Genomic DNA, 24,211 nt, shown 5'->3' on the forward strand with positions numbered 1-24,211 from the left:
TCATAGGAGCAGAAAGGCTTCTGCTCCTATGATGCTGCTTGGCCTGCTGTGTTCATCCAAATATGTTTCTCTCTCCTGTCTAACACCTGAAGAAGGACTGAGGCTCCAAAAGATTGTGTTTTCAAATAAATCTGTTGGACTATAACCTGGTGTCGTGTGATTTCTGACGTTGTCAAAGTGATGACTGAGGAAGGAGATTAACAATGAAAGGAAGGTCATGAGTTTCATTCCAGTGTCTTGACAGGATGTATTAACTGCTGAACTGGGGATAAGAAGCTACAGAATACAGACAAACTTAAAAAGAAAAAAAAAAGCGCAATCCTTTTGATTCATAATTAATCCCTAGCAATGTAATTTCTCTCCTTTGCATTTAAAAATTATCTACTATTATGTTTTGAAATTTTTAAAGCTATTCATTTGTTGACATATCTACAGTAATTAAAGATTGTTCTCAATCCTCCTCTGTTTCATATTTTTTCTTAATAAGTCGTAGTTTTTATGTTTGGAAACTGTGTTTTCTTTTTGGTTTGATATTTAGAATTGATTTTGAGCAGTAGTTTCTTTCACAATAACATGAGATTCTTTTGAACTCTGACCAGTCTGTGCCCTGCAGTGCGACATCTGCAATTATCTGTAGCTTCTCTGTCTCTCAGTACATTTTGTGTTTCTGTTTCTAATTAACAATCATTGCTGGAACAGTAGTAACTTCAGTTTGTTTTTTAAAAAAAAAAAGTGACCTCTGACCCCTACCTTGGGAAGAAGACCAATGTTTTTATTTCTTGTGGGGTGGGGGTTGGGGTCGGAATGGGGAGTGGCAGTTGAGGTTGATGGTTCAATGTTATTGACCCCTCCAGTTAAACTGCATCACTTATCACTGTATATCGCGAGCAAGCAACTAACTCCATTGACCCGTAGATAACCAAAATTGGCGACAAAATAATAAATGTTACGCTTTTGCATGACAGTGATCAGCTACTTCAGTTTGAGATTGTTGCACCTTAACACTCAAATGTAGCTTGAAGTTTTTGCTGGCGGCAAAAGAACTTAGTTCCAACATAAAATTTAAAAGGGCAGAAATACAAAGAATTTGGATAATTAATTTAAACAGGCCATGAAATGTTTCCACAAGGTTTAGCAATTCTAGTTAGTCATCGTTATAGAAGTCTGTAAAAGCCGATGTGTAATGTTGAGACAGCTAGTGATGTAGTCACGTCTAGCGGTGAGAATTTTTTCTTGGACGATGTGGAGACAAATGATCCCTTTTGGAGATATGAGCACATAACATACACGTATTTGTGGTTACAATAAATCTGGAGATTGCTTTAGGAAATTTTGACCGGGGAAATTTACTTGTACTCAAACGAACCTCCATCTCCTATATGACTGAAAACTCAAAACATATTTAAAAATTAGTCATAATTAAGAAAATAAGAATCCATTTTTAATTGTTTCTAAGAATATAAGGGCTGTCATTATAAACTGTACATTAAGTGGACAAGCTAGCACAAAGTAATCGTAATTTGTACACGTGTCGGCTATTCCTGTGCATTAATTCCATGATCTGCCAATCTTGAGACTTCTTAATGTATATTTTTAAGTATGTCTACCAGTGTTGCTGTTATAGGAAATAAATAAGAGTTAATACAATAAATGTTTACTCTCAGTGGCTAAGCAGTTGCTGGTTCAGTTTCTTTCGTCCATTGAAGAGAATATGCCAAACAAAGGTATTTTTACTTTGCTCACATTGTGCAAATTCTAGCATACCATTTCCGTTAATACACTTTTTAATGTGTATCTGGCCTGTGTTAAGTGTAATATTTACCCATCAACACTTTATGAATCAATTGGCAAATCACTCACCAAAATTGAAATGGCAGGCCTTGTTTGGTAAAAAGGAGAAAGCGCTGACATAATTTCAAAGCAATGCATACTATCAAGTAAACAAAAACTCAAGATCCTTGACTAAAGTTCATCTCTCTGCTTTTAAATGCCACTTCTGTTCTCTTTCTGTAATGTGTTTTTTTTCACATTGAGTGGTCTAAATCAGATTGCTTGTCTTTCATTTGGCTATACTGAATCAGTCATAAGTCTCCTCTAACCAGTTCAATCAAAACCAATGCTTTGGATAAGGTTTGTGCCCTTTGCAAAGCCTGTCAACTCAACTTCTTATAGGTGAGTCATTCAGAATTTTCAGAGGATGGAACCTCATGGCATCAACAAAGAACTGGAAGAAAGCCATAAACAAACAAATCATCTGTGATTTGGACTGGTGCCAGAACTATCCTTTCCTCTGGCCATAATTCTTAAATCTTATCTCTGTATCTGTTTGTGCACAGAAATCTTAGAAGAGGGGCGGAGTTTAAGTTGTAGAGTTATATTCCTTTCTTGCCATTGGCTAAAGACGATTTGATTAGAATAAATAATTTACATGTTAATGATAAAACCGGTGTATATATTCTTTTAACCTGCCTTAGGCAGGTAGATAAAATTGGGCAATTTGGTGATTTCATCAAACTTACACCTTTGTGACAATTTTGGCAATATTGGGGCTTGGCTTCCATCACACCACCCCAGTAAGTCATGACCTCACATGTTAAAACTGTGGGTGTTGGATTAGGAAATGTTTGCTGGAATGTGCAACTCTAAATAAATATAAAAGCGTGTAAAGATTGGTTCCCATTTGACTAGCTTCATCAACTGGTACCGAACAATATGAAACCTTAGCTTGTCTAAGTAACCATTGTAGAACCAAAATCATCACTTAACTTTATTTCTGGTTGAAAGCTACAAATAAAAACATGCAAGTCTGTTACCAATATTGGACTTTATAATTGTTGGTTATGTTTTAAACTTTCATCTTTAATTTGAGATAAAATGGAATAATTAGGAGTGGGGATGCAACCTGCAAAAAAATGTGACGAAATTGTTCAGGGGTCAGGGGCCCAGAACAAAACTTTTTGGAAATAACATGCAAATTATACACCTGAACAGAAAAGAGGAAATTGCTGGGGTTTACTGCCTATAGATTCTCAGAATGTTGAGGCTGAATTTTCAACCACCTGTCAGTTAAACAAGGTGGGAAAAATTCCTGACTCTCCAAATCACACTTGGGTGAAACTTCCCCATATGGCTGGATTTTCCTTCAGGGTGATGTAGATGCTAACAGGAGTCAGTCCTTCGACCTAGAAATAGTGCAGATGCAGTCGGTGTTTGTTTAAAAAGCCCTCCTCCTGTGTGCTCTGGGACTTTGTCCTGATTGTACTGAAAGCAGTAAAATTAGAAACAGGTGTCTAGCCCTTGCCACTCATCTATTCAACCCTGTGCATTCTGCATGTACCATCCATGCCAACACATGACTCCCACCCTCCATGGCACTTCAATTTCCATGGCAGGTAATGCCACTCTGCCAACTCTCATACGACTCTTCATAAGCATCCATTCCAGTTTTGTGCCAATTCATGGTAACAATTGATTTCCCAATCATCCCCATAGCCGTGTACAGTTCACATAACAAATTAATTCTTCTCACATGCCAGTCATACTAGCACTTTTTCGTTGCTAACTTGCCTTCTACCTATCATGAGTAGATCTCAGGAGCCATGCTGAAGTGAAATAACATGAAGTTCTAGGCATCTAAATCCAGAATAAAACTATTGCTGCTGTGCCAGAAGAAAGGGACTGTTCTTGAGTTAGCCAACAAGCAGGATACTGGTGAGGACTGATCTTCTGCTCAAAGAAATGAAGTTTGTGGAGAGCTAAAGACCAAAGAGTCACCACAGGATGACCTGCTACTGGAAGCCCATTCAATTAATCTCAGAAAATTGATTGAAGGGATTAAGATTAAAAGGATATTGGCAGATATACCCTGGTTAGGTGACTCATGAAGGGGCTGCTAAAACTGGGATGAGCTTGGGACTTCAAGCAGAAAACTTTCTGCCAAGGGTGTAATATCTAAATGTGGCATGTTGTTATTGATTGTTCTTGTTATGTTAAAATGGAAATTGCTTTTTTTGTAGTTTACAAAATTAAACATAAGAATTTGCTAACGTTTAGTTGATATTGATTTTGTAATTATGTTGTGCAATCCTTTCCAGTGGCCATTGGGAAATTCATATCTCTTTTTAAGATTCAGTCTGCGCATGAATTGTAGCAAATGTTAACAGGCAAGCGTAAACCTTTTGTGATTCTGCAATTTTAAAAGATTATTTCATACCTTACATCATTAAAGCGAATGGTGCTAAAATTGTCTCAGTGGTGTGAGTATTTGGCTGCAAGAATAGTCCTTGAAACATTTGAAACTTGCACTGAATGAGCTAACTGAAGAAGAGAATAGCATTATAGCAAGTGAGTACTCACCAGCAGCTAATAGATATGTGCAACTTAAGCTCCATATTTGTTCAATCATGTGCAAATCGAAGATGGCATGCCAATTACATTGAAATATAGGGATGAATAGCACGTTTCCTTAAAGATAATAAGTATTTGTTGAGTAAATTCTTGTCAAACGACAATCTTAAGCAAGTAGAGTTATTTTAGACATAAGTAGCATTCACCTGAGAACTTCAGAGAAAGAAGATGGATCATATACTTTGTATTTCATCTGAAAGTTGTAACGTATTACCTAAAATATCAGTGAGGTACTGACTCTAATGAGAGTTGGTTGTATTAACCGCCTGTGTGGTTGACTGAGGCAGTTATCAATGATGCCTTTACTTTACCATCTGGGTATGAAACAAATGTTGTGGATCCATGAGCAGTTGAGGAAACACTGATATTCCTGGCTTTATTATTGCATACATCGGAATTAGGAGCCCCTCAATCCTCTTCTGCCATTTAATAATGTTATGGCTGATCTGATTACTTCATATTCCTACTTTCTCTTAATAACCCTTCACTCCCTTGATTATCAAGAATATACTTACCTCCCATTTACAAAATTCAAAGATTCTGCTTCCATTGCCTTTTGAGGAACTGAGTTCCAATGATTCATGACACTTCGAGGAAAAAGATGGTCTCCTTATCTCAACCTATCCAACATTTCCTCATAAGATGACCCACTCATTCCAGGGGTATCATTCTAGTAAGCTTCCTCTGAACCACCTGCCATGCATTTGTATTATTTCATAGATTCCCCACAGTGTAGAAATAGGCCCTTTGGCCCAACAAGTCCACACTGACCCTCAGAGCATCCCACCTGGACCCATCTACCTATTCCACATATTGCTGAACACTATGGACAATTTGACATGGCCAATCCACATCTTTGGACTGTGGGAGGAAATCAAAGCACCTGGAGGAAACCCACGCAGACACAAGGAGAATGTGCAAACTCCACACAGACAGTCCCCTGAGGGTGGAATCGAACCCAGGTCCCTAGCACTGTGAGGAAGCAGTACTAACCACTGTGCCACCCCCAAATACTGCATACTAACATTTAAATATGAAGAACCAAAACTATGCACACTATTTGAGATATGGTCTCACCAAATCCCTGTATGACTGAAGCATAACATCCCTAAATCTGTGTTCAATTCCTCTCATTATAAAGGGTACCATCCCATTAGCCTTCTTGATAATGCGCTGTACCTGCATACTAACATGTTGTGACTTACATACTCAAACACTTAAATTTGTCTGGAAATTGGGACTCTACATTTAAGTAATAGTCTGCTTTTTCATGTTTCCTGCCAAAGTGAACAACTTTGTATTTTCTCACATTATCTTGGTGTGGTCTGTGAATTTGCTGCCATCACCTAAGTCATTGATGTAAATTCTAAAAATTCAAGGCCCTGGCAAAGATCCCTGAGGGACTCCATTTGTCGCATCTTCCTGATCAGCCAAAACCCTTTGATGCATGCTGTTTCTTGCCAGACAACCAATCTTCTATCGATTCTAATATTTTACTCCCTATATCATGAACTCTTATTTTCTAAAATAAGCTTTCATGTGGCACATTATCAAATGTTTTCTGCAAATCCAAGTACAGTACATCTGCTGATTCAATTTTAACCTCAGCTTGTGTTACTCCTTCAAACAGCCCTAATAAATTGGTTAAGGATGATTTCCCTTCGACTGCATTCTGATTCTTCTCGATTTACCTTCAGTTTTTCGAAGTTCACAACTATAATCCCTTCTTTGATTCTAACACCTTTCCCTCAACTAGCATGAGGTTGACAGGCCTATAGGTTTCTGTTCACCATCCTCCACCTCTTCTTGAATAGAAGGTTTATATTTGCTATTTTCTAGTTGATAGAATCTTTTCTGAATCTAGGAAAGATTGAAAAATTAACACCAACATATCTGCTACCTCATTAGCAACCTCTTTTAAAACCCCAGGATAATGCCATCTGGACATGGAGACTTGTCAACCCACAGCTCTATCTGCTTGCTCAGTACCACATCCCTTGTGATTTTAACTTCACCAAGTACCTCATGAACTTTGTTAAAAGGATGTAAACAGTCAGATCTTGGGGATTTGTTATTGTTTAATGCCTTTTTTTAATTGTTCTGTTTTGTTGCTTGCATTAACTTCAGTGAGTTTAAGTCCTTGATCACTTGGAATGTTGGGTATATATTCTCCTTCTGGGGTAGGGGGCAGAAAGGTGGTTAGGGCTATCCCGATAGACATGAAAATCAAAGGGCTGAATTTCATGAGCTGAAGCTCAATGTCCACCACTCTCAGCAGGACTTGGGCAACCACGTGCCTGGCCATGGCCAATCTATTTAACTAGAAAGCTGGCAGCTTGGCAGTGCTCCACTAGAGATGATCATTGACTGAGCTGCAGTGGCCACTATGGGGTCCTTGAAGGATCAGTGGCAAGTCCAATTAATCAGGCTGGAGATAAGGTGGCGTACATGCCACTTCCAGTGAAGGTGAGAGGGACACCTCAACTGGGTATTCAAAAGGTCCAGTTGGCCTCCTGGCAGGCAGCCCATCTATCAGCTTTCCCGTAAAATGGCACGGAGCTAGGAAAATATCAGGGCAAATTTTTTGATGCTACTTTTCCAGCTTGCCCACTACCCAGCCCATCTGCTATCCAGAGTCCTGTAGACAACTTTTACTACAGAGTAATGTATTCTGTCATTCCTCCTTTGTAACTACAGAGCTGTCGCTGATTGCTTTTCTTTGTCTCTTGCTGTTCCTACTAACAGTGTCTCAGTCCCTCTAATCAATCAGGATAAAGCTCCTCCACTTTCAGTTTCCTAATCCTTTCTAGGCTTAGAAACAGGAATAGTTAACTTCAGTTCATGACCAGTTTAGCATCCACGTATCTGGAATGGCCATTACCCTCTAAGCTATATCTGAGCCTCTCATTCACTCAAGTTGTATGTTTTGTGTTGATACATAAGAAATAAGACCTACTTGGCCAAGATACCCCCGCTGTATTTTGCCACTTTGATGAGGTCTTTCTCATTCTTGACATTTTTATTTGTCATTCCTGTCGTAGCTAATTTAGTTATTTCAACATTTCCTTCATCTGATCTATTTACATCTCAGTCTATGACAGAACTCTACTTTTTATCCATTTCTTAAAAAAAATCATTGAACTATAATTTTTCCTATTATGTTGACTGAGCACCACCCCTCCCCAGTTTATTGGTAACAATTTTTTCTTAGTGGGTTATTTATCCTTCCTATCAGAACATTCTTCCCAAGTTGGTTCAGATATAGTCATGTTCCCTCCTCTCTCAGTATATCTACCAGTATCCCACAAAATGGGATTATTGTTCACACTTTACTCCATAGTCATCTGTTTACCTTACAAATCTATTTACGCTTATATGTTAATGATATATGCTTTGGGTATTATCCTGATATTCCCATCCTTGAAGTCCTGATTTTAATTTAAATCTTGTGCTGCTTCCTGAATAGGACATCTCCTTACTTCCCCATGTCATTTATCTTAACATGGGCCACAACAACTGGATCTTCACCCCCTAACCTCCAGCCTCTTTGCAAAATTAGTTTTCTGATATGTTGAAACACCCCTTACTCTGGCACCAGTTAGGCATTGCATTCCTTCAGCTTCTCAGTTCTGGCTGTAGAGAATGTAATCTGTCATCCTAATTGTTGAAATCCCCTTATTTTCACATACATATCCTGCTCCTCTCCTACTCCACAATACCTAGAACAGCATTGTGCCTGTTCTCTCTGTGTTCTTCTTTCTAATCCTTTAACATATCAGTGCATTGTACCAATTGGACAGGACTGGTATCTGAAGGAACCTCCTCCTTTATCTTCCTTTAGTTTCCCCCCAAGGCGTTGACTGACAGTTCCATCTCCCTTCTTCCATTACCCGTGCTTTCCACTGAAGCGTAATTTCTGTCTGGAGAAAACTACCTCAAAATTCTTTAGGTGTCTAACTGAAGATGTCTGAGCTGGAGTGTCTTGAGGCAGAGAGGTTTCCTGCAGTCCAGGACAGTCTCATTGTCCGCAAACACGCTCATAACACACAGGCAGCTTGTCAAATGCTACTTTCACTTCCTTATCAATTTAGTGCTAAGTAATAACTTAGCCCGGGATGTAACTAAACAACATTCAAACTAGCTTACATTCAGGTTGATGAATTTTTCTTGCTTTCAAATTCATCTCTAAATATCTGGTCTTGTTTACAAATTTTTTTAAAAAACTCCTTGCCCCTATTTATTCTGCATTAACAGGCTTCTGCTAAATTTAGATTGAATCCATGTAATGTGGGCATCTCCTGTTTAGTATCCTTTAATTCTATCCATGTGGTTTAATTAATAACTGATCATTTGTATGTTGACATATTTACTATTGCCCTTTAAATCGCTTAACTTCTGCTTTCAGCTCCGTACCACTAACGTCACCCCAACTTTTCTAAAGGAAGTCATCTTTTGTTAGCCCTGCAAAAAGGGAGTGAGTTGGAGAAGTTGGCTGGTGAAAGGAGAAACCCTCAGTGACAATTGGAAAGACGCAGACTGATATGGTCTTTAGGGTGTGGATTGTAAATTTAATGTGATATTGGTACATGATCTGTGGTTGGAGTATCAGCAGCAATAACAATTTGATACAACATCGTTCAGTCACCACCCTCCCCACTCTGATCTTCACCAGCTCTGGTGAATACTAATCCAGTTATGCCCCACTGCTCCACTCTTTCCTAATGTCCATGCAATTTTTTTCTCCTTGAAATATTCATTCAGATTAATTTGAAAGCCCATATGGAATCAGTAACAATCACTCTACCAAAGTAGTGCATTTGAAATCTCAACCACTCATTGCATATAGGAGTTCCTCCTTCATCACCTGTTTCATATTGAATCTGTTTCTTCTGGTTAAAAATTCTTCAGCCATTGGAAAATATTTTGTTTTGATTTATACTAGCTAAGGACTTTGTAGTTTTAAACCCTTCTAGCAAATCTCCTCTTAGTCTTCTGTGCTGTAAGATTAAGCCCAACTTTTGCAGTCTACTCAGACCCTGCAACCATTCTAGTAAATCTCTTCTGTACTCAGTTCTCCAAAGCCTTCACATCCCTCCTGAAGTGTGGTGCTCAGGATTGAACGCAATACTCTTAACAGGAGCCAAACCAATGTTTAGTATGAGTTCAGCATAATTTGTTCTTTGTTGTGGTTACTTTGACAACAGGCTGTAAAACAGGCACTGAGTGAGTGCTAAGCTAATGTTTGATGATTTTAATGGACCTGTTTGAAACTTGGATTTAGCATAGGCATTTGGGCTTAATTACTGATGACTGTAATTTAAGCTCATTCAGGGCAGTAAACCAGAAACCTTCAGGTCCAGCACTCAGGGTGATTAGACACTATTTTCAGGAAGCTGTATATTCAGGCTCCTTCCATCCAATTTCACTGAAGGTGTGAGAACTGGCACAGAATAGCAGGTCTCAGGTTGATGTTCAGGGTTCAGGTCATCGAATGAGATAATGGAGATTCTGGTGAAGAAGGTCCAGGGCAGGTGATTGGATAGCTATATCTGCAACTAGAGATGGGGGAGGTGGGGGAGAAACCTTCCTCTTTTTACACTCCTGCCCTGCTCCTGCAGCAGCTGATGTTACTGAGCCTGACCTCATGTCCTGCTCTCATTTTTTGTTACATTTCCTCCAAAAAAACTTGCTGCTGTTAGGAGTTGGTGTTCATTGAAGCATTCGTTGTAGTCATGCTCTGCAGCCTTTTGAATATTTGCTAGCAAGTGTTTTAAGTGACAATTAGCTGTTCCAGCTGTCGCTGGGTAGTTATTCTTAGCAATGCTTTCAACTCTGTTACCAACATTGGGACCTGCATTGAGGTGATGATCCAGTTTGAATACATTTTAGTCACGTCTTTAGCCTTTAAAGTATTTTGAGAAAATCACTTCCTTCGCCCTTTTTTTAATAGAAAGCTCAGGATCCCATGTGCTTTATTAATTGTTTTTCGACCTGTCCTGTTACTTGTGCTTAAACAGCCCCAGGTTCCTCTTCATCCATCCCTTTTCCAATTTGACCATGCACCTTTTATTATCCTTCCTCAGTCTTCCAACCAAACAACTTGCATGTCTCAGAATTAAATTTCATCTGCCATTTGTCTGCTCATTCCACCAATATCCTCATGAAATTTGTTATCTTCCTGACACTGTATTACACCCCCATCTGCAAATGTCAAAACTGTGCCCTGTGCTGCAAAGGGCAAGCAATCAATTTGAGATGAGTTGGAGATAGAGAATAAAGTGTACTCAGGGTGTAATAATAACTTTGTCCCAGGGATGTGCATTACAAATAGGACATTGTTTTATCATTTATATCAATGACTGATTGAAGGACCAGTTGTCAGTGGACTCTTATGCAAATCTTTAAATCATCCCACAGTGCTTCAATAAAAAAAAACCTATCTAATGAGATGTTAATCTAAGTAACCAAAGGCTTGGTTGAAGAAGTTTTATGTAACATCTTAAAGGAGGTCAGCAGGGTAGAGAGCCGAAAATTCTTCAGGGAGGAATTTTCAGAGTTTAAGAGGGTAGGGGGTAAGGAACTGGACGGATTTGAAAACAAGAATGCCGATTTTCCATTCTAGGTCAGCAAACGTTGGGATAATAGTGTCAGTGGGCTGTAATGTGATCTTGTATTAATGGAGGCGCACTGACGATGTTACCGAGCCGGGTGACGAAACGTCTGCAATCAAACACACTGGTTCAGCGAGTGTGTCTACAACCTCATCCACAACACGAGCTACAAACCTTCTCAAAACTTTAAACAGACAAATGTTGCAGCACAGGGTTCCATAGCAAGAGTTGTTTAGAACTAAGGCTTACTTTGGGTTCCGAAGTTGTTGGATCAGGCAATATTTGACTATCTTCCAGTTTGCTGTATCATTTTGAATGAGGATGGTCACTCAGGCTCTATAGTGTTATTAATTCCTTTTTGGTGGAGAGAACCAGATGGAGCGAATTTATGGTTTTGCAAAAATCCTGGGCTTTCAGAGGCAGAAGGGTGCCATTGACTTCATACACACGGTATGTAGTACCCACAATGTGAATTTGGAGACACCCCAGAGCCATAAGGGTTTTCACTCACTGAACATCCAGCTGCTGTTTGATTACTGGCATCAGTCTTATTGCCTTATTCTGGGAGCTTCTGCTGTACCCATCAGTATTTGTGCTATAGAGAGAAACCAAATTTACTATCACAATTTTATTCTGACAATTTCGTTGGCAGAGTATTGTTGTGGACAGGTGAATTATTAATGTTATTTCCTGTCCAGAACCACACACATTATTGAGTATTTAGAACAGGTGGGAAGCAAGTAACAAATTACCTAAGAGATGTAAGATCAGGAATATGCAAAGGATGAATTTGTGTATATCCATAGGACAGCAGCTGCCTATTTAAGAGTACTTATAGAGGAAGACAAAAACCTCTTTTGACCTTTCCGTCCCTTATACCAAAACATTCACGCACCAAAACATTTTGGAAGTGCTGTGCTGGAGGGAGAACCAGTGGCAGCGGTACAGCTGAATTCTGAAAGTGTAACTCATCTGCCAAGAAATACCGTGCTTGGATTGGGATTGCCTAGACTGCAGATAACAGCAGCCAATTTGAAAATCTTTGCATTGTAGCCCACATAATTATTCAATCAGCATAAAGGTAATTGAAATAAACTTACTGGGAAACGTTTCAGAAAAACACTTTTTGGGCATAAGTGATTAGATTTACAAAATTGTGCTACTACCTCTTTGTGTGAAATTTTGGCAGTGAATTTGCTGTGTTTAATGGACTGACCATTGTAAATCTTTTAATTGAGGAATTTTTGTTCCCCTTGGATCGAGATGCTATATTTAAATATTATGCTTGGATCAGACTTCTTTTACAATGGGACTGACTGGGAAGTGGTTTTGCTCATTGAAATTCCAAGCTTTTGAGCTGGTCTGCATTTTCAGCAGTTGATTATAATGGGTATAGTATCAGCCCAATGAAACTATGAAAAAGTGAATAGCTGTGTTAGGAACACAAAATTAGTAAGCGCATAGGCAGAGGGGAACCATTCACATGTATACATGTGGAACTACTCCAACTGAGAATGAGCCAATCGCACCCATGAGAGAAAGTGAACCAACCCTAGCTGTTATTTTACAGAAAGCCAGTAGAGACAGCGCAATATATTAAAAACCAGTTAAAGGTGATGTTTCTCTCCCTATCATCCTTATAGGAAACGATTGTATAAGTGGAAAACAGGATTTGACAATTAGATTTCATCCTCAAGGGCAACAAAAAAACCCAGAAATTGCTGGAAAAGCTGAGCAGATCTGGCAGCATCTGTGGAGAGAAATCAGAGTTAGCATTTCAAGTCGAGTGACCTTTCCTCTGCCAGGCCTGCTGAGCTTTTCCAGCAATTTCTGTTTTTGTTTCTGATTTACAGCATCCGCAGTTCTTTCAGTTTTCATCCTCAAGGGAGCAGATTAACAAATGTAAGGGAATAGATTTGAGAGGGAGGGAGACCAAAAGCATTTAGCAATCCCCACTCAGGACCATAAGGCACTCCACTTCTGAGAATTTAAATTAATTTGATGCAGTAATGAGGTTCACAGAATGTGATTGAAGGTTTTGAAAATCAATGTCTAAACTCTTACAAAATATAATTCTTCTGCGTTTAGGACTTATAAAGAACATGTCTCATCTTTTGCAAACCATAGGAGCAGGTAAAAATACCAATAATGTATGAAAATGAAATATAATAACATACAACATGGCATTGTAATATTGAAATGACATGGAAACATTGCAGTGGCAGGTTTTGACTGAGAAAAGGAAAGAGGGCAAATAATAGTGTTGAAATATTTAACCAATCTTAAATAGATTACATAATTCTCCACAAGTCTGAACAAGAAACCCACAGAGCGTTGACAGATTACTGACTTATCTATCAGAAAAACCTGAATTCCATGAAGAGCAATTGTTGGCTTAGGGTACCATCACAGCCTCAGTACTGTTCTGTTTGGATTGCACTGAAGAAACTAAAAACTGTTTAACTGCAGCTTAGGAGCATGACAAGGTACTGGACTGGAAAATACCACTTGTATTTTGTGTGGAAGGATTTGACTTAAAAAAAAAATTTTTCTCCAATAATCGCCCACTAACATTCTGAATGTGATAGTAGGTAGTGGGAGAAACCCATTGGAGGAAGCTCTCTGCAGTCTGTCTGACTTTGCTCCATTACACAATCGTTGCATGGGTAATGAGATGAGTTCCAGTGAGTGGCATGAGAAATCTTCTCTAGGACTCACAGAGGGAAACCCTGAACGAAACTCCCTGAGACTGACACTTAGCTGATTTCTGGTAAAATTCAGCACACAGACCATTTGTGTAAATAGTCATGACAGTATTACAAGAACACATTATCCTTCTAACAAAAATTTGAAGAAGGGTCTAGACCCGAAACATCAGCTTTCCTGCTCCTCTGATGCTGCTTGGCCTGCTGTGTTCATCCAGCTCTACACCTTGTTATCTCAGATTCTCCAGCATCTGCAGTTCCTACTGTCTCTGAACTTTCAAATTGTGTTTGATATATTAACCTGTTATATGCATGTTAACAGAATTGAAACTCTTCTGATAAAAGGGGCAGTAATAGCTTGAATAAAAAATTGATGAAAGGTTAGAGAAGAGAGTTGTGAATGGTTGTTTTTATAGAGTTAGGTTGTTGAGGTTTAGTACCAGGCCCCCTGGTGTTTTTGATAGGCATTGATGATTCGGACCTTGGTGGGGTACGAAGTACACTTTTCAAATTTTCAGATCACACAAAACTTGGAAGTGTTGTAAACAATGAAGAAGAAAGTTCTAGACTTCATGAAAACGTGGACCAGCTGTTGGAACAGGCAGCCATGCATTAGGTTAAGATCAATTAAGAAAAATGAGTGGTATATTTTGGTAGGAACATTGAGAAGAGACCACAATGGTAAAATTTTGAGAAGTCTCAGAAGAGGCAGACTTGCAGTGTTTATACACAAATATTTGAAGGTACCAACAGAATATTGTGCCCATATCAGATAAACCACAATTTAAGAAGGATGTGAAGATGTTAGAGTGGGTTCAGAGGATGTTTATGAGAATGGCTCCAGGCATGAGGGATTATAATTCTGTAGGCAGACTAGAGAAGCTGCAATTATTTTCCATGGAATGGGGTGGGCTAAGAGGGGATTTGATTGAGGTATTTCAAATCATGGAAGATTCAGATAGAGTAAGTACAGGCAGTCCTAGATTAATGCACTAGTTAGGTTCCTGAAAATCGCTATTATTTGAAACACATATTCCCGTAGAAACCAATATAAAACACCAAAATAGACATGAAAGTATGTGAAAAGAATTTTTTTTTGTTTCAAACAAGATTTCTTCTCCAGTAGTGGAAAGCTGCGGACACCTTTATTTTTAAAAAAACATATCCAGCCTTAATCAAAATAGACAACAGCCAAATGAGCTGAATGAATAGGAACTTGCCCAGGAAAGCTAAGCTTTGGCATTTTTATTCCTTCCTACTACTGGCAGTCAGGTGAGGACTGTGTTATCATGAATCAGGAGCACGTTATTGGAATCATGGGTAGTAAAGACCATGTTGCGGTGGAACCATGTTAATCGAAACAGTGTTATCAAAGACAACCTGTAAAGTGAAAGTTTCCATTGGATAGAAGGTTGAGAACCAGAGGGCATGGTGAATGGCAAAAAGAGCCAAAGCCGACATGGGGAAAAGCCTTTTTACTTGGCTCTGAGTTAAATCCTTTGATGCCTGTCTGGGTTTACATAGCTACATTACTGAGATGGAATGAAACTATATTCTCCACAGCACTCAGGAGGGTGACATACCATTCCTTTAGCAGGACTGTTGATTGAATTTAATTAATGTCTAATCATAGGACCTCTCTTGCAAAATCCTGGCATTTACTAATTCCATATTTCCCCTCCCTCTTTCAGGCACTGGTGCAATGGTAGAATACAAACCAAATTACCACCCTCATACTTTTGTTGTTTTCTGCATTTAATCAGTGTAATGCGTGTGCCTACATTTTGTGTTACAGATGGTACAATCTTGGATTAGCAACAAGAGTAAAACACATTCTAACCTACTTGACCACTATCAAGATCTTACCTTGAATACAACCTTATTTTGGGTAATTCTGACAATGTCTTGTAATTCTAATTTTTGTCAGTGTTATGCAAATCAAGACTGGGCCAGTTGTTATTTATTTGGCATATGCAGATGAAGTGTGTCAATCCTGTTGCCTAAAAGCATTAGAGGCTACCCAGGAGATACTTCAGTTAGTGGACTCATTTCAAGGATGTTGGACGTGCTTTATGTTATTCCACAAAAAGCATTTCACTTTGTTGTTAAGGCCTTGTAGGCAGATTTGAGCACATCATAGTTTGGAAGCTGTTGGGAAGCACTGACATGTGCCCAGGAGAACTCAGTGAATTGATTATCTGTAAAATTGGATATCACATGGTGACTTCTGCAGCCCTTTTTCAAAAAGTGAGTTGTAAAAGAGAATTGAGAGGAGACAGCAAAGTTTGATCAATTGAGGCATTCAATTATTTGGATAAAAATAATGCGCAAGGGTATGGGGAAATAGCAGGAAATTGGATGTAGGTAATGATGCTCATTTAACGAGCTGGTGCAGGTACGATGGGCTGAATGGCCTCATCCTGTGCCATAGCATTTCTGTGATTGTGAGAGTTTAATGTCACTGGGTGTTTCAAAGTGCAATGTGTAGCAATGTGAGGCCATTTCACATGTCTGATCTGCCATTCAGTGAGATCATATTAGATCTGCACCCTACTCAACATACAGACCTTGGTTAATAAACTCCATCAATCTATGATTTAAAGTTTACAATTGAGTTAGTATTAATTGCTGTTTTATGTACATTCCATACTTCAGTTACCCTTTGTGTGTCTCATAATTTTAAGGCTACACCTGTTGGGTGGACCACACAAAATGACAGAGAATTAATAATTACCTTCTCCTTATGTTGTAAAGTGATGTGATCTTGAGGGAAATCTGAAGATTTCCAAAGTTGTGTCATAATTTTAATAGCTTACTTATTATCTCTGCAAATGGGAATAATCAAAGCCAGCTTTATCCAAATTGGAATTCTTGCTTGTTCCAAACCAAAAAGTCCCAACTCACATTATGGTAATGAAATCCAATTTCTTCCCCTGATTTTGTGTGATTGAGTTTTTGAGATATTAAATATCAGCAATTAATTTGCTGAGAGTCAAGATCAAGTGTAGCTGTATACACTGACATGACCTGACACTGCTAGGGAAGCCCAAGAAGGCAACTTATCACTCCTAGTGAAGCTGAAATCCTAAGAATGAATAAAAAAATGAAAAGTTGTATTTTCCACATTAATAGTAATTGATGTGAGACTTATTGGATAACATGTAGAAAGAGTATTGTTCTCTACTTTCAACTTTGGTTAGATTGTGTTGGACATATGGCACAAAATTAGACAGTTGTCCCATACAGTCCATGGTCGTGTTTATATGCCAGGCAAGCCTCCTCCCATCTTCTCTGAATCTAGAATCATAACCCCCAATTTCCCGTTCCTGCAAATTTTTGTCCTGTATTTTTTTAAATTGTATCTCTGATATCTCCTTCATTCAGGCTCTGTGGTAATGACTTCCCATTCTTTGGATAGACAGGTTTGTTTTGAATTTCCTAACTGGCGACAATCTCATTATGATGACCTGTTACTCCCCACAAACCAGGACAAAGTCCAATAGAACCAAGACAGGCCATGGCAAACAACCCATGACAATCCCTGTGATTATCTCCAATCTGTACCCTGGGGTGGTGGGCCCAACTTTGTCTCCTGCTCACCTCCACATAACAAAGACCAGACTATTCAGAAGAAGCTTCTCCTGAGACAGACATGGCAAGTTAGGAAATCTCCCAATTTAGGCACGGAAGTGAAAATCCTGCATTTCCAAATAAGCTGAGATCACCAAATTGAGGGAGGGCTGTATCAACTTACAGGAAGGAATTAGAAAACTTGCAGAATGGGTAACTAATTGTTAAATGAGGTTCCATACTGAAATGTGAGGTGGTACATTTTGGGTAGGGAGGTGACTTATTTGTTGGAAGGTAGGAGTCCAGCTGAGGATAGAACAATGAATGAATCTTTGAGTAAAAATACAACAGCCACTAAACACAGTGCCTGAAGTTAGCAAGGTCATGAACAAGCAAACCCAGCACAACTTCATTTTTCTTGAGCTAGAATTAAAGACTAGGAAAGTTAACCTGTATAGATCTTTGGTTCAATTGCATTGGAAGTGCCGTGCACAGTTCTGGCACCATTTTATAGAAAGGATGTGGAGACATTGGAGAGAATGCTGAGAAAATTACAAAGATAAAATCAGAAACGTGTGGATATACATATTAAGAAAGGTTTGACAGAGTGCATCGCTTGTCCATTGAGAAAGGCTTCGTTTTATCACATCATTTGTATTTTATGGCAGTCCCATAGTTAAACGTATTATAACAAAAGATAAAATGTATGTGAATCTGCTCTGGCACTTCATTCCAATTGTTTAGGCCCTCTAGCGCTCACTCCATCCACCCCCACTGATTTCCCACACCACCATGCCACGTTAATGTCAACCAATTCCCATCACCCAGCTCCATGGCCTCTTATAGCCTCACGCCAACTTAATGCAAACTCATGGCAACCCATGCCATCCACCTACCAGCCTTTGCCCTTACACCCTCCATGTCAACTTACCCAAGCTGGTGTGAAACAAAGGTCTAAATAGCCATTACAACCCTTGCCAACAGGTAGACACAAACTCCAATCCATGAAAGTCCATTCAAAAACGTGTATGGTCTTAAGCATTTAATATCTTTATAAAAACAAACAGATCTGTATTTGTAATCCCACATCAAAGACAGCTAATCCTTTAGGCTGTCAATCCAACTCTGAATTTAGGATCCATCAATGATTTAACGATAACTTGTGGAAAGCAATCAAGTTTTAACATAACATAGCATAGTGAACAATAATATGACAATCCCTGAGATAAGACAAATAAACAGCTATTGTAATTATTGGGAACAGATATCTTTTCAAATCTCTTAGACAAAGGCCACCTATTTGAAAAAAAATCATTTGTAAAGAACTGGAGAATTTTTAGAAAAAGCATGGCTTTAAGTTTTATTTTATTTTTCACTGATAGAGACTTTTTAGAAAAAAAACTTGAAGTGCCTTATGGAACACCACTTCCCATCTTTTTTACTCTGAAAAGCCCTTACCCCCATGCTGTGCTTTCTCGATGTCAAGATGTCACATGTAAAGACCTTCTACAATGTAACTTTGCACCCACTGCATCTAAATTTGAGTAGGCACGGAACCTCACGCTCTGAAATGTGGTTTGATTACCTTTGCATATGAATTATATAGTTCAATCAAAACTGTTTCACAACGCTATTTCCTGTTACAGCAGGCCGTGTTTACAGGGGTTCTACAAAGATTCCCTGCTTGTCGATCTGTGAGATTAATAAATTAGTGTGAAGCATCAAGGTTGATGTTACCTGGTTGGACTGTGGCTTTGCTGCTTCAGTGAAGGAAGCTGTTAACCAGTTTTTGACCAAACAGGTTTTCTTCACTCAAATTCTCTTGGCCTGGTCGCTGGAGCTGAATATGGCCCACTAGAGGGAGCCAGAATGTTCACACTACAGCACTTGGATAGCACCCTTACAGTTTGAGGGGACGTTTTGACAAATGTAACTACTGATTGGAATTATTTTAAAAAATATATGTGTTGAAATCAGAATGGCCAGGCAGGCCTATGGGAGCTACCTTATTGCAGTGGATCAATGATTTCATAAGGAAGTTAGATGGGGACTTGAAGGAAATGAATGCAGGGGCTATGGGTACTGAGTGGGAATTGGAATTGATCTGATTGTTCCGCAGGGTGCAGCATGGACTTGATAAGGTAAGTGCCCTCTCCTGTGCCATAAATGATTCTCTGACACTGACACAGACCCTTCCTTTACATGTTTTTGTGTTTATTTTGGCATTGCTCCTCGAGATGGCTACTTGCAAACAATTTAGACTATTACCAAAGGAGAAAACAAACTAGCAGGTCACCAAAGGTGGTAATTGCCGGATTATTGCCAGAAAAAAAAACACATACAAAAAAGCAAAGAGTAGTGGGAAACTAGTAGACTGGGAAATCTTTAAAGGCCAACAGAAAGCCACAAAAAAAGTTATAAAGAAAAGTAAGATAGATTATGACAGTAAACTAGCTCAGAATGTAAAAACAGGCAGCAAAAGTTTCTATAAATATGGAAATTGTAAAAGAGTGGCGAAGGTAAACATTGGTCCTTTAGAGGACGAGAAGGCCAATTCAATAGCTGGGAATGAGGAAATAGCCGAGACATTAAACAGTTATTTCGTGTCGGTCTTCACAGTGGAAGACACAAATAACATGCCGAAAACTAATGGCAAGAAGATTATAGCAGAGTAAATCGACTGCATGATTCAAAGCTCAAAGGTACCTCCGGAAGCTTCCTGCACATCACTGACCAGAGGAATTATCAACATGATGGAAGAATTGTACTCGCACAGACAGTGGCTGAATGGTGCAACTAAATACAAAGGTTTTAACTGTCATAGTGACTCTGGAAGTGAGGACAATGGCGGTAGCTACTATGGAACATATTGCCTCTTTATGCTTTATTAATGCTCACATGTGGACTGACCTATCTCCTCCCTAACTCCCCACCTACACTCACCTTTACTGGCTCCATCCCCGCCTCTTTGACCTGTCTGTCTCCTCTCCACCTATCTTCTCCTCTATCCATCTTCTATCCGCCTCCCCTTCTCTCCCTATTTATTTTAGAATCCCCTACCCCTCCCCCATTTCTGAAGAAGGGTCTAGGCCCAAAACGTCAGCCTTCCTGCTCTTCTGATGCTGCTTGGCCTGCTGTGTTCATGCAAAATTATTTACATTGCATCAGCCACTGATGTGGCAGTAGTGTACTTGAACTGTTTTTCAATATTTTGTTATATTTTTGTCAGTGAAACACTGAACCCTCTTGCACATGGATAATAGCATTTTGAGGGTCAATTTGAAACAGGTATAGGAATATTCACCAGTTGCTGTCACTTGTAGAATCAGAATGGGAAAGACATAGAAAGGTGATTAATATTAAAGTGGAATTCCCATCCTACAGTAATCAAACTTTATCCTATCACAAAAATCAATTGAAAGGTAGTGTTTATTAACTCCAACACACATTCATAGAATCCCTACAGTGTGGAAGTAGGCCATTTGGCCCATCAAGTTCACACCAACCCTCAGAAGGGCATCCCACCCAGACCTGCATCCCTCTCCGGTCCCTGTAACTCTGCATTTCCCATGGCTAATCCCTGGACAATTTAGCATGGCTAATCTACCTAACCTGCACATCTTGACTTGAGAGGAAACCCACACAGACACAGGGAGAATATGCAAACTCTACACAGCCAGTCACCCAAGGATGGAATTGAGCCTGGGTCCCTGACACTGTGAGATAGCAGGGCTAACTACTGAGCCATCATGCCATCCCAGTGAGTCTTACCATAAATGCACTGTGCCTTAACTTCAGCAGCAACAGTTTGATCTTGTAGTCATTCTGTGTGAACAGGAGTCAGAAAGTAAAAGAGGATTAAATTGGAGCTGCAATTTCTGTACATATCAGCTTTGTGTGTTGTTTTCTGTTTCTGATCAGAAGAATTTTATTTGCTGTAATTACAAGTTATTAAACAGGATTTTGATTTAAATAAGCGGACGAAGAAGCAAAGCAGGTCATATTATGGGATGGCTTCTCACACTTAACTCTAAGTTTGGAAAGTAGCTGGCATTCTCAGCTGGGTATGTATATTGGAGTAGTTTACTGCACGCTATACACATGCTGCCCAATATGAGGGACTAACCCATCCACCACTTGCCTGGTGAGAAACTGAGGGTGAATCAATGAGAAAGGAGGCTGTAATGGAGACAACCCTGCTTCTGTTAACATTCTTTTTGTTATCGAGTGTAAGACATGCCCAATGACGTGTTCCCAGTCAGTCTCACATTTTTTACTCCTATAATAATCCACGGTTCCAGGTTAATACTGGAGGCATGGGTTTGAAGGTAGCTGTTGGGATTTAAATTCAACGAATAGAATCTGGAACTGAAAGCAGGTCTTGCGATCATGAAGCTACCATTGATTTTAGTAAAACCCCATCTAATTCACTGATGCCCTTATCTAGTTTGGCCTACATGTGACTCCTGACCCACAGTAATGTGGCTAACCATCAGCACCCATTTAGTATGGCTAAGCAAGCCACTCTGTCCAAAGGATGAGCAGCAAATGCTGACCTTGCCAGCCCATAACAGAATAATGTAAAATAAACATTTATCTGCTTTCTTTCAATAACCGTCATCTCTGCCTCTTTCTGACAGATGTATGGGTTTCCCATTCATTTGAGGTCAGACCAAATTTAAAAAAAAAACTATGTAAAAAAACTGATCAATTTTGTGAAATCCCTCTTGTCTGTCTTGCATATCCCTCTCAATATCCTGTGAACTCCAGTGGCTGTAATATATGAGAAGAAAGGCTGCTGACCTTCCATTCAGGAGATATAAATGGTCTTAGAAGTTAAACATTCACGATAAACCTCTTCCCCTCTCACCATCCAAAGCCCCAAATGCTCACCCTGTTTGAAAAGGCAATATCATAGAGTCATACAGCATGGAAACAGACCCATCGGCCCAACTCGTCCATGCCGACCAGTTATCCTAAATTAATCTAGTCCCATTTGCTAGCATCTGGCCCATATCCTGCTAAACCCTCCCTATTCTTATACCCATCCAGATGCCTTTTAAATGTTGTAACTGTACCAGCCTCCACCACTTCCTCTGGCAGCTCATTCGATACACACACCACCTTCTGCATGAAAAGCTTGCCTCTGAGGCTCCCTTTAAATCTTTCCCATCTCACCTTAAACCTATGTCCTCTAGTTTTGGATTCCCCTATCCTGGTAAAAAGACCTTGGCTGTTCACCCTGTCCATGCCCCTCATGATTATTTAAATGTCTATCAGCCTCCGATGCTCCAGAGCACATAGCCCCAGCCTTTTCAACCTCTCCTTATAGCTCAAGCTCTCCAACCCTGGCAACATCCTGTAAATCTTTTCCGTACCCTTTCAAGTTTAACACCACCCCCGTACTTCTTCCAGTTTAGTGATTCACTGCTCAAGATATAGGCTGAAATTTTTGCCAATGGGCCATGCTCCCTCCCCACAAAATTGTCAGCTCTCCATTCATAGCAGGGCCACTGCTAGACATACGCTAAGTACCCAATGCCGAAGAGTTCTGGGTCTGGTGACCCAGGTATGCCAGGGGTTTCCACAGGGGTTAGACCTTGGTGAAGGGATATATTATTGAGTTTGAAAGGGCCGGTGAAATACCTAAAGATGCCCAAACAGGAGACACTCTGCACCGCATGCCCAACTCCAACGTGTGAGAAAAGGTCACCAGGTTTTACTCGCTAGCCTCGCTGTGCCATGTGGCATCTGCCACCTGGTAAGATTACAGTGGTAGCCCTTAGATACTCATTAGAGGCCATTAATTGGCCACTTCACGTCATCATTGGTCCAAACCACCCAATGCTGCCTCCACTGGAGATTACCAATCAAGGCAGTTAGGCAGCTGGATTGATACCTTTGCCCTGGTAATCAATTTGATGCCAAACCCCAGCCCACCTGCTTGTCAGCCCACTCTCAGGGGAGGAGATCATAAAATTCCAGCCATGGTCATGTCTACACTGAAGACCAAATACAGATTGCTTGATCACTTTGCTAAATAACTCCACTTGGTCCACAAATGTGACTCTTCTGGTGGCTTGTCATTATAATTCTCCATCCCACCATCACTCTGACCTGCCTGTCCTCTATCCCCTGTCTTTTTTTATTTTGTCATTTAGAGCTTCTCTGGATTTCTTTACTCATTCCATTTGTGTCTCATTTAGGAGTGTTGTCATCCCTTTTGTTAATTAATCACTCATGCCTTCCCTTCTGTTCTGTCTTGACCTCCCACTTCCAACTCCATTTTATCCCTGGCTCTGTACTTGATTATAAACCGTTAAATCTCTGATTTCTTTCAGCTCTGACAAAAGGTCATTGACCTGAAACATGAACTCTGTTTCTCTCTCCCAAGATGCAGCCTAAACCTGTTGAGTGTTTCCACATTTTCTGCTTCAAAGTCAGAACCCAGTCTTATTACATTGAATATTTACATTAACCCTACTTTGTTGGATATCTGTACTGTGGATTCATTTGTTCTGTTCCCAGGCTTAAAACTCTAGATATTACTACATTTTGATCATTAATTCAAGAGAAGTTTTTGTCTTGTATCAGTTTTGAACTTGAAGTTAGATTCTCAATTGTTTTCAGATTTTAAACTTGGCTTCACATTCACAAATGTGCAGGAGTCCTCTACATCATTGAAATGATTTTATTTTGTTCCAAAATGGTTGCACAATTGTACCCCAGATGTTTCACTTCGAGATGAAAGCTGAGAAAACAGAAGCAAACCAAAGGAATGAAATAGGGCACATGGTCACTGGCCAATTTACAGTATGTAAATAAGACCAAAATTATATTGTGTGTTTGGGCTTGGTTATTGTACCTGGTGATGATGGAGAACTGTCATTCATGCCTCCAGTGTAATCCATTGAATAG

General features: G+C 39.6%; 1 protein-coding gene across 1 annotated transcript in view; it reads left to right on the plus strand.

Moving 5' to 3' along the window:
• The window catches only part of bmp5 (bone morphogenetic protein 5), a 111,178-nt gene that overhangs the window by 35,982 nt on the left and 50,985 nt on the right, over window positions 1-24,211 (plus strand). The gene's annotated exons all lie outside the window — the stretch shown is intronic.

The sequence above is a fragment of the Rhincodon typus genome, chromosome 5 (genome assembly GCF_021869965.1).
Source record: "Rhincodon typus isolate 14 chromosome 5, sRhiTyp1.1, whole genome shotgun sequence".
NCBI classification, from domain to species: domain Eukaryota; kingdom Metazoa; phylum Chordata; class Chondrichthyes; order Orectolobiformes; family Rhincodontidae; genus Rhincodon; species Rhincodon typus.